The 12714-nt window shown below is 30.0% G+C and overlaps 1 long non-coding RNA gene across 1 annotated transcript; it reads left to right on the top strand.

The window, feature by feature from the left end:
• Positions 1–1476: 1476 nt before the first annotated feature.
• LOC148271792 (uncharacterized) lies at positions 1477–10816 on the top strand. Its single transcript, XR_015825016.1, has 3 exons — positions 1477–1724; positions 8976–10263; positions 10711–10816. It is a non-coding gene; the product is annotated as an uncharacterized LOC148271792 (long non-coding RNA).
• Positions 10817–12714: the final 1898 nt, after the last annotated feature.

Below are 12714 nucleotides of genomic sequence, written 5' to 3' on the forward strand. Positions count from 1 at the left end.
TATCGTTCGATCTTCCGTTTTGGTACCTCTTCTCTACTTTTTATGTACAGGCAGTAGGGAAATTTCTACAGCGCTATTAGATTGGCGGCTCGTGAGGAAAAACAATCATCTTTAAAAAAAACTACCCATTAACCAACTAAAATAATATTTAAAATAAAATTTGTGCGGAAAATTAATTTTTGATTTTATCTCTTAAACTTTTTTTGCCCTAGTAAAAAAAATATGATAAAAATATCACAAAATGGAATACAGCCTTTAAATTTAAAACGTCAGTGAATTCTACATACCCAATTATATAATATTAATTAATTAATTTTAAGAGTTTTTTATTAGATAAATAAAAGAATAGTGATACTTTAATCCACAAATTTGGAATATCTAGTGACCGGTTTCATCGCTTTCGCGACATCTTCGAGACTGGTATCTTTATTTAGGAGTTCAATGTATTTATACAAAACAGAGGTAAGGATAGATTATTCAAAGTTATATGAAAGTAAATTAAATAAAGTTATTTTTGTCTTAAGGATCATAATCAATTTTTTTTTCGGGTTAACTAATGAGATGATATAATGCTATTTTAATGAGTTTAAGTATTTTATTTTATTTTTAGTGTCTCATCCTTCGTGAGTGTGATTTTTGTAAATAATGATTTCTGAAAAACAAAGGGTAAAAAGTCATTAGTAAAAATATATTACAATGGGTAAAGTAATGGAGAATGCACGTGTGTTATCTGTTCATTAAATAATTCTACGTCGGGTTTATTTTTTAATCTATTAATCTAAGCGATGAAACCGGTCACTGGATATTCCAAATTTGTGGATTAAAGTATCACTCGTCTTTTATTTATATAATAAATTACAATGAACTTCCATCAAGAATTTTCACTTACAAACTTGACAATTTTAAGAGTGTTTTGTGATAAAACGAAAAAAGCTTATTTGTTGTATATCTAAGTATCTAATAACAGGTAAAAACATGTCTGCTTTATATTCTGTTGCCTATAAGTATTTTACCACAACATCAAAAATTACACGAAAATGCATAAAATAAAGACAATTAAAAAACTAAGCATAGTTATAAAATTATATTTAAAAAATAGAGTAGCGTGGTTTTCTATTCTCTCTATCTTCTTGTTATATATTTGGTATCAATAAACGCAATCTTTGTAGGTACAATAAATATACGCAACAATGTAATTTAAAAATTCTTGCGGAATGTATTTGTATTTATTTTGATTAAATTTACCGAGTTTATGCCAGAATATTTATTTCATTACTACCTACTTCTATTATATATTAACATTATTATAATAAAAGTGAGAAAATTTATACGAGTCGTCTATTTAAGCAAAGGTAGGCACCGGAGGTACCTGAATTCGAATCTACCTTTCGTAACAACGGCCCGGCCCATGCACCTTCGACAAAATGGCTGCCCGATTTTAGTTCTGTTTCCCGTCACCGCACCGCGCTGGTCGCCATATACATCTACGTCAGCTCTCCATACGAAAGCCTTCTACTAAATAATAAACACTGCTCGCGCCGTACTGTCGAATTTTCCGACTTTAATAAGTGAAAAGTGAAAGAAAACTCGCGGTGAAAAGCGCAAAACTGTGACTGAATTGAAGTTTAACATGTTGTCGTGAATTTGAGTGGGATTTTCAATCGACTGCAGTCATGACGAAAGGGAAAACAGAACAAAACAGTGCACTTTACCAAACCTGCAAGGTAAGTTTGAACTGAAAGCTTGTTTATGAAGTTAAACCCACCTGTAACCGCCAACTCTCACTACACGATGCGCTGAGATTTACTACATTCTCAAAAAAATATTTGAAATGATTTCAGTGTGTTTTCATAAAATAAACAATTATTTTAATCGATTTATTTAACGAAAAAAATATCCAATGTTCGAGTGTAGCCGCAAAAATCTATTTCCTTAAAATCGTAAAACAACGAACAAAAATATTTTTATTTGGTGTTTTAACAAATTGATAAATCACCAGTAGTGTAAACAAAACCATTACAAATGGATTATTCTCACAATTCTAGCAATATTGAAAGTACAATATATTTATATTTTTCTGTTTCGATATGTTGTTAGACTTTTCGTGTTTCAAAAAGCTATGTATGCTGATAATATTTTTGAAGAATTATACTTATTTATTCAATTCTAATATCAAACATAAAAATATAATAATCTTCTTCAGTTTTTAAGATTCATTCTACCGACTTCTACGACTGCAAAGGTAGAAAAAACTTAGTATACATGTACATATACATATAAATACATAAATATTCTAAATATATTTACGTATACCTATGTTAATTACTATATAGTGCCTTCATTATCTCGTACAATAGGTACCTAGGTACCTAGAATGAGTCATGTTCTACAAAGACTCGAGTAGGTACTATTTCTTCGGAGTCTGCTACAGTTATTGTCTTCCGCTTTGACCCCGACTAGTTAGACCGAGTTACATGTAGAGCAAGACACTAACAATACTGCAATGGTTAATATTTGCACTTACTTTGTCTGCATATTTTGTTGTTTCAATTAATTGACAGATAGACACGGTAATCGATATAAAAGTCTAGGCTGGCTGGAAACAAACTCGTTTCGTGAATCATATCTTTATAGAATTTTATTATCTCCTCACGCCTCAAAATTTACCAGTTGAGAGTTAAAAGTATCGTAGTAAACCATACTTATCTAGGTACTTTTATATAAATCATATAACATTACCTACGTAATATTTCCCCACCTTGAGATAAATCAGGGCATTATTTTCGGATATGATTTGTCTCTCTGTCATTAAGACTACACAATTTTGTACGATTCTTAGAAAGCACAGCCGTTGTTCAAGAGTCGTCAGATATTCAACAATATCAAGTTGAAAGTTCACGACAACTTGACGCCACATTAGCATAAGTACTTAACATAAATTATTCGGCAATACTGCAACCGCATAGGAGACATTTAACCGTTTTATGACGTGCCTTTGAACTCGACGAAACCTTGGAGTCTCTTACGAAACGAGATGAAGCAGTGGTCTGCAGTGTTGCTGTTCCCTCTGACATCGTACACGAGGATTGGTCAGAGAGGGATGAATATAATGCTTTTGATTTTGATATCGTGTAATGGGCAGTATAGAGATTCTATAGAACTTGTGGTCTGAGCTATTCGAATTTAAGAGGCTTCATTCGATACAAAATGGCGGGAAATCTTATGAGGCTTTGGTTTTGTGTTTATGTACACTTTTTTTCAATAAGTGTTGGATTTTATTTGATAATTTCAAACTAATTTAATAATAATTTTATATAATATACCTGTACTTGTATAAAACGTAAAAATACAGAAATGATATGATGAATGCATATATTTTTGAAAGCATTGACACTAAACTTGTTATTTTACCAGTCTTTCAATTATAAAAGTAACGGAAGTTTGCTTAAAAAATATAGACAAATATTTAGTATTTGCGGATTTTAAATACACATAAAAATTTCTATGTAATATTTGAACAAAAACTGACTTCCTTTGCGGAGTAAAACCAAATAAACATTCTTTAGGAAAATCCGCTATTTGATTTCAGTTACTTTCGTCAAGACATTGAAAATTAGAATTGTATTAATTGGTCGAACTACTGCGAATGCATTGTACTACTTGTGTTTTGAATAGCTAATAAAAGCAAATCTTCACCATACCGTGAATATCTTCACGGATTAAAGAAGATCTTACAGATTTACTCTGGTGCTTTTATTAACCAGATCGTCTGGTTGAATTAAATAATGGCTTATCAAAGCATAATCGTTAATAACGAATGGAAACAACTAAGATATTTAAATCACGTCACTGCGTTTTTGCTTTTCAAACGGAATTTGGTATCTAAGACAATTACATTTTCAAAATTCTACTAGTGATTTTAATTTTTTGAGAGATTTTTCATCCTTTTTGGGCATGTTAAAAAAGTTTAAAAATATTATCATTAGGTTCTAGAAACGCATTGATTTAAATTAGTTTGAACGCTTGATTTACATTTTTCCCATACTATTTCAGAAGATGTAATTTCAATTTACATTGTTGTTTTTTTTATTCCATCAATATTTTTAAAAAAACTATATTTTTTTTTGTAAAGTGATAATTATTTATTTTGTAAGAAATATGTATTTATCATTTAGAAAAGAAATAAACGTACATTTTATGAGATTTTAATTATGTATTACATGAACAATGCACGTAAACATCAGCGCACACAACGGTAATGCACTGAACCATACATATGTAGTACACCTGAATAATTTCAATTTATGATCTTCAATTAAAATCCTTTGAGAAAATACCTGCATAAATAAATATTATATTTGAATCACCTTCTTCATCTCTTCTTTAGGTCAATAATTATTTCGTCTGATTGTATATGAGTATTTGTAAATTTAAATATTTATTTTTTTAGGAGAGAGATAAAATCAAATTCTCTAAGTTTTAAGTATTACAATAAATAAATACGAATCAACTTTATTTATGAATGAATGAAATAAATAAAATGTTTCTACAGCGCAATTTCCAATAGCTTTTTACAGTATTTACCGCCTCATTTCTAGGAGTATGTAAGTTGTACAAATTGAAGTCATAGTTTATCCTACAATATTTCGTTCTACAATTTGTGCAGGAAATGTTTCTATTCTATTCTCAGTATGAAGAATATAAAGTACACGATGTGTTCTTATAAGGAAATATGCTTCATTGTCTGCTATTGAGTATCTGTTTTATAAAACTGACTTGGATAATACCTTGTCGGCTTTTATTGAACGCGTTAGATTGAGAAAATGTCTACTTGAATAGGAAAAGGATAATTACGATTGAGACTTGTATAATTATAAACATTCCATTGAAAGGTCTATTGCAGCTGTATAAACCTATCGGTTGTTACTGTGACGAAAGACAGAATTACACAAAACAGTTGTATCTGTCACAAACCGCAGCATAATCACATTGCTATATTCTGTAATTCGTACCATGGAGATTATTGCACCTACATTAATAAGTTTTTTAAAAAAAGAATTTATTTATAATTTTTAAAAACCCGTTATGGTTATATAAGAAATATTAAAGGGTCTAGTCATATTGTCTCGTTTGGTTATTTGTGGTCATCATAAATATGGTTTTTAAGGTTGATTTTAAATTTGTCCCCAATATATTTTTTTGAGTTACTACTACTCACTTGCCTTACTAGGCATAATTGACATTATGAATACTTAAAAATAATTAATTATAGAAACAGAACTCCATATTTTTTATGGTATCCTTAATTCTAACTAAAATAAATATTTGCGTATGTTTTTTATTATCTAGATACAAAGGAAAAAAAATAAAAATTCTTATTTGATTTTTTAATGTTTTATTTTTTAGGTATGTAGACAATATGCAACATCCAGCATAAAAGGTTCAAAAATGCAGAAATATTAGAAAAATATGAAATAAAGTTAATTATGAACATTTATGTATATGACAGTGAAAGTTGCGAAAACAATTATAACTTTAAAAAATACAAAGAAATCGCCGTTTGAATATTAGCTGAATTACACTTTTGACGGAAAACGTGCAACTAACTTTTTTTTCAAATTATATCAGTTTGATCTCGGTGGCGATTTTTGAAATAAACTATAAAAAAAGTATATAAATACATTAGTCGCCGAGTAATGAAAATGTTTGAAATCACGTTTATACTCCGATTGTCGGTATGTAGCAGATCGTCTACATTGGGCAGTGTAGTTAATATAGTTTCATTAAAAAAATTAGAATAGGAATAGTTCGATCATTTCTGAAACTGTAAAAATAAAGCAATGAATCTGATTTTCAAAAAAGTTTGTGTATTCAAATTGTAGGAAAAAATCCAGAAAATCCATAAAAGAAGGAGATCCACTCTCCAAAAACTCAATGATTTTTATGGATTTTATGATTTAGGGACGCAGAAACGTAGCTAATTAAGAAATTAAATATAGTATCAAACCATCAAGGCTACAAAATTAAACAAAAGTATTTATTCATCGTATTATACATTATAATTCGGCCCTTCGTTATGATTTTGTAATCTAAGTTATGCAGCAATAAATGTAGAGCGAAACGTGTGTATGAAGTAGGTAGCTAGGTACTTGTATATCAACAAAATGTTACCGGAGTGATAGCGTTGTAGCGTAGCATTCCATCATATTGTGTCACTATAAAAGGCTTCATATATGCATTATTATAATATCTACTCATGAAATATGATAAAGGATACTCTCGCACGTTATGGTCCGCACTGATGCGGTGAATCAATCTAGAAACAATTAGAATGTTGAAAAAATCCGTTTTTTGCAAATGATACGGAAATTGTATCATTTGTGCAAAATTTTATTATTGTTAAAACTAAAATATCAATTATTAAATAAAACGTGGTAATAAATAACTAGCAGCTCTGATAAATGTTTAAGGTTGCATTAGTTACCGATCGTTGATGTTTTCTCCATACGAAACAAAATCTCAAAATAAAAACATGTTGACGTTGGAAAAGCAAATTTCACTAAACGACATGTAGCCAACTTTACAGAAGAGCTAATAATGTTAAGAGTGTTTTTTTAATTATTAATAAAAAAACATACTTTATTTTTTTATTTAAATTATGCAGGAATCACGCTAACATAATAGGGATAGATGAGATTTTTTTATTAATTAAAAAAAAACCTCAATTGGCTCTTCTGTTAAGTTTCTACATGTCGCTGGGTAAATTTTGCTTTTCCAACATAGATGTGAATTTATAACATATCATATGATTTCATACTTCTGTTGAGAGATGGTAAAACATGATTATATGTATTTTTTTATAAACGTTGAAGGCAAGCTCTGAAAAATCGGAATTTAGGTTTAAGATTTTTTTATCATAACCTTTTAGCACAATATGCTGAAAAATCCAGTGTTAAATATATAATAATCTATGAATTGTACAAAGGGACAATGTCTCTAAATAAATAAATAAATAATGTAAAACTTAATATGCTTAAAAAGGATATTTCATATTTAGCCATCTTTCAACAGACTTGTAACTAACAAAATGTATGTAGAGAATTGGCACTGAACAACATTTTTCGAGTGTGAGAATAAATTAGTATTGAGACTCCCAAGAATTTAAATTCACTAATCTTTAATAATACAGTTTACACGGTATCTAATTAATAACTCTGCAATACTGGTTTTCATTAAAATGTATGCTTCAGTTTGTGTTTATCAAAGGTTTTATTTGATTATTTATCAATACGACATGCTCTAGTGAAAGGAGTGTGAAAATTTAGTTTCTTTCTTTGGTATAATTTTACATTACGCTTTCGCGTAACTCAGAGCAGGAAACATTAATAAAAGCAGGATTCGTACTGTTAGAAACTTGCATATTAATAACACTGCTCAATTACATTATGCGTAACGAAATCTAAATAGATACTATTCACCTTACTGAAATAATAAACTACCGCAAGAAGTACGTTTACCTATCACCATATCGCCTAATATCCCTAATTATCCTCTTGGGTCGGCTGAGTATATCTGTTCAAATAATATATTCATCCAATTTAGTTTGGTTTTTCAGAACTCTTAAATATTGTTTCATTTCGGTACTTTTTAATGAAATCCAACAAGTTTCTGACAATTGAACCATAGGCCTGCTATTAAGGCTAATTTGCTTCGAACGCTTGACAAATTTATAACACTACTTACAAGAAAAAACCGTTATTTATTAACATCAAATAAACTGCTATGTAAAATTGTGAATTTTTATCTAAGTTGTTTAATTGTGTTTTTTTAAAGGTATTTGGTTAGTATTTAAAAAATAATTAGAAATTATTGTATGCGTCGATAGGAGAAATACTCTCCTGATCTGATTTAATTTCCGTGTATTTTTTTATTCAGAAACATTTATTTATTTATTATTATAACTAACGGTCGTAGCCAATTTGTACAAAATTAAAGTTGAACACAAAGTTACATTATATAAAGAAAACATAGTGAATTTTTATGGTTAAACTCAATAAAAGTAATGTATAGTAAAAAAAGTAATAAAAGATTTATAGTAAAAGAGTCAAGTATAGAAGAAAAGTAATTAAAAAGATATGCATTTTATTGACTTCTTTATTATTTTTCTAACTCAGTTATTTACGACTTACAGAAAGTAGCTCCAAAATTGAATTCAAGTAAATTATTTCAACCCAAATATTTGGTTTTATTAAATGTATCTCTTGGAATTTTATGATGATAAACAATTATTATAAACACATAAGACAACATATAAAGCGCACCCTTTCGTGAAAAAGATAATGTAAAAATGAAATTGGCACCTCGGTTGACAGTTAAGTATAATTATTCTAATACTTGAGTCGAGGTGTCGGGTGTTCCGGCGGTAAAAAATAAACTCACCTTGAAATAGTTAATTTAAGCAATTTAATTTATGAGGTGCGTGTTCTATTAGTGAATCATCAGTGTATTTATGGGGAAACTCAAATGATCCCCTATTACTTGCTCCCTTAAGTACAACGCCAACGTGACGTAGTCAAACAATATACAAGTTTCGCGACAGGTGCTACCGGCAGTATATCAAAATACATTTTACACGCAAACAAAGGGTACGGAGTAACAAAGACACCTGTAACTTGTTGAAGGACAATAGTGCATTTTAAATGCTAGGGGTTTTGGAAGGCCTTATAGAAAACAATCTATTCATAAAAAAATATATCCCCGAAAGCAAAATGCTGTCGCGTGTCGTATGTTCCATATGCTTTCAACACATGTGCTTTTCGTAGTAATATTTTATGATGAAATTAAATGGGGAGCGTTCAACTAATCAAAATATTTTATCAATCTGTGTTGGTGGGATACAATAGTTTATGTAATTGTCTTGTGAAAACTTGTAATAATGGAAAAGTAAATAATACGGCTTATGTAATTTCTTGCAGGTATTATGGCACCTCGACATTTTTCGAAGAAGCTTTCGGGAGCTTTCTGGACACGCATGTATGGGGAATGCTTGCATCTTCTGCGCACTCAAGGTAAGATACTTTTTTAGCCCAAAAACTCTTGAAACAAAATGATTTTAATGAGCTAACTGAAAAATTAAATGATGGATTACTTTTGTGTTTATTTTTTTTAAACGTAGTTAATGGGTTATGCCTCGACACATTACGGATTATCTTGTTAGTAGGGAGTTATTAGTTTATCCCTTATTTTCTGTTGTATTAATATCTCTACAAAATTGCCTAAAGGGAATTATTAACAAAATATTTTTCTTATTGTTCATCACTCTCAAAGAACCGATTTATGAAACTGCCAATTTCAATGAAGCTTAACAGTACATTAAAATTTTCATGACGTAAATAATACAAATTGGACTATTATATCATTATTAAACCATTTTTTTAATTAAAAAACCTCTTTAAATAGGGTAAAAATATTTATTGTTGTTTGAATAAACATGTACCTATATTATTAATGAAATAATACCGTCCCACTTGTGATTTAACAGACGTTTATAAAACTGTCGTTTCCCATTTCACCCACGTGATGTCCAACTATATCTCGTTTGTAAAGTCCATCACTACACACTCAATGGCTGAAATACACGAGTTAAAAAAGTCAACTTTTAATTGAGTGAAAAAGAAACGAGAGATCGGGGCCAGTTGTTCGAGGCACATTGATGTGCTGATTGAGTGATGTCTAGTTCTTAAAATGATCGCGGATTCGTAATCACGAGACGTATTATAAAAATTACTCATATTAGAGCATCGTGTTATCATTACGTGAGGTAGGTATTGGACGTAGAAAAAGTCATTAAGTTTTATTTCTTCCGTTAAAACGTTACGACATGATTTCGTGAAATTCAGTTTTATTTTTTATGTGTAACTGATGAAATGCATTATTTAAGTTACGCTAAGCTGCGAGTTCGATCCCCGACATGGTTAATACTAAATATTGATTAAAAAGGGAGTTTTCACGCCAGAATATTTTATAGTCCTATAACTGGTACATGTAGCGTAAGACCGATCATCTTACCTTCATGTTACAAAAATGATCAAGATGCGCTGCAATTTGTGTACCAATTTAGTGCTCTATGCACCATTAGGTGCGGAAAGGTAATGATGATGATGGAGCTACGAATAAGTAGTAGTAAAAAAAATTTTTTTTTTTGTTACTACTCTCGAGCCGGGTTGTGGTCCTGTTATAATATTGTGGACTCACGGGCCAAAGGTCCATGTTTCTAATCCCACTCTACCATAACTCGATTTCCAATTTTCCAGCCCAACTTATTTACGACTTTTAGAAAATGGTCTGAATTTTTTTATATTTTAGTAAATAGTAAAAACTTAAGTATTTCCTTTTTATTAAAAAAAATAAATCAAATTTGAATTTAGACTCTTGTTACAAGGACATTGTAACTAAAACTGGAGTTAAGAGTCTAGAGCCAAAATAAGATAATGAGAAACATATAATTTATACACCTTAATAAACCCGGCTCTTCAAAGGCTTGGAGCGCAAGAACTATTTGATTTACGGAGACTTGTCACAATAGATCTGGTCGCAGTATCATCAGAAGCTTGTTCGGTACTGATTCCAATTTTTCAAGAATAAGAATAAGACCTTAATAATTGTTGTAGGAATTTTATGTCACCCTTATTAAAATTTGGTATGGTTTAGGACATTGGATTAGAGGTGAGAAATTTGCGGCGCACTTATACATAACTTTAGTGTCGTTTTTTACATCCACCAAATCATTAAAGCGCATTTTGTCAAAAAAATAAAAGAGAGAAAATGAGTTTTATCGTGTTTTTTAAAATAAACTCTACGTTATTTATAATAAGCGGTATCAGCATTTTTCGATTTATTTTAACGCGGTTATATACGTGTACCTATCTAAAAGTGACCGCCAAATAAGAATGCAAATATTTTTTTATCAATAAAAAAAAAAAAAATGTTTCTGAAAAACACTGAAATGAGAAAAAAGTTATGATTTTCCAACATTCCGTCAGGCACTAATAGTACAAGAATGTATCTCTTATAAAAATAAGGTATTTTTAATGTTTTTGTTCTGTACTTTTCTTTTGATGTGTGACCAAAGCTTTTTGTTAAAGATCGCTCTTGCTTTTTGACACCGTATCTGATTTAATTCATTTTTAAGTTCAAATCTGACACCACGTGGGAGATGAACTCCCACGTGGGCCATGGAGGATACACAATAATTCTCATTACCATTCGTCCCACTATTATTATTCCGCTTTTTAGTTTTTCTGTCACTTGTCCGACAGATCGGCGCGTGTTAACTGAACTGGACTTATATAGATATGTACAATTAAGATTTTATGTATGTTTCTTTATTTTTTAGTATTTCAGTAAGTCTAAATAAATTCTTTGAAATCGTACCTATATTGAAGCCACTGCAATTATTAAAAGATGAAAAAGAGGCTTGTTGTTTTTAAAATCCCCTAGCACAGTTTGTCACTTTTCACGCCATAGTTCTCCGGAACTCTATGATGGTTCAACCGTCATATCATGTACTTAATTCTATTAATTTGATGTGTGACGATCAAATTTTCCGATTTAAAATATTAAAGTAGCGTTACGGGCGATAATGATTGTTAAATTAATAAAAAATGCCTAATTTATTTATGGCGACATAAAAAAACCTTAAACTGGGTAAAATATTATTATTTAGATATTTATTATAGATTTTTCAAAGTCCGAAGTCAACATTTATGAATTTCATAGTAAGAATGGTATTTTCATCACAATTTAACGTAGTTATGTAGAAAGCAACCAGCCATAGAAAAGTGAAACTGAGATAATAGCACCTTTGTGAAAATAGTGAATAATCAAATCTACACAACAGTTGGAATTTTTTTAACTTTGACAAAAAATAAACAAGTAAAACATTAGTTTTTTATATTACAAACAAGAATCTAATTATATATTTGACCAGTTTTAATGATTTTCAAAGTTCCGTAACATTTTTCGGGTGCTGTAAGTGTTTTTTGCAAATAGAGAAATGCCGATTTTGTGATCGAAACTATTTTCAGAAGGTGATTTTTACAGTTTTTTTGTATAAAACCGGTCTGTCTGTTTTAAGCAGAACATAGAATTGACCTTACTGAACTCGATAGCACAAATAAAATTTAAAATCGGGTTGTGGTCCTGTGGCTAGTGTCTCGGACTCACAGACCAACGGTCCGTGTTTCGAATCCCACTCTACCCCAACTCGATTTCCATTTTCTAATCGTGAGTTATTTACAACTGAAAATGGCCCTCAAAATTAAATATTTGGGTTAATCATAAGAACGCAAATATATCTTAAAAAAAAAAAAAAAACTAATTTTTTCGAAATTGTGGACTAGCTGCTTTCTGCATAACTATGTCCAATTATAAGGTGCATTAAGCAGGGTAATTTATTCACTGTCACTTAGTCCGATACTAGCTTTAAAATTTCACCTTTTTACCCTAAATGCCCTCAAAAATCCTTATTTTTAGAAGCATTTTTATAATGACAAACTACCAAAGTGTATTTAATTAATCTGAGTGCATTACTCGAGTCAAAAATCACTTTGACATGTCAAGTAAAAAAACTTAATCTGATGAAAACGGACAAAACACAAATTACTGTTTTTTTCTAAACGATCTTTTTTGACAAAAATCACTCTTCAATTTAGT

This window comes from Micrasema longulum, unplaced genomic scaffold (assembly GCF_059751315.1).
Source record: "Micrasema longulum isolate JH-2025_06_02 unplaced genomic scaffold, ASM5975131v1 h1tg002645l, whole genome shotgun sequence".
In the NCBI taxonomy this organism is placed as follows: Eukaryota; Metazoa; Arthropoda; class Insecta; order Trichoptera; family Brachycentridae; genus Micrasema; species Micrasema longulum.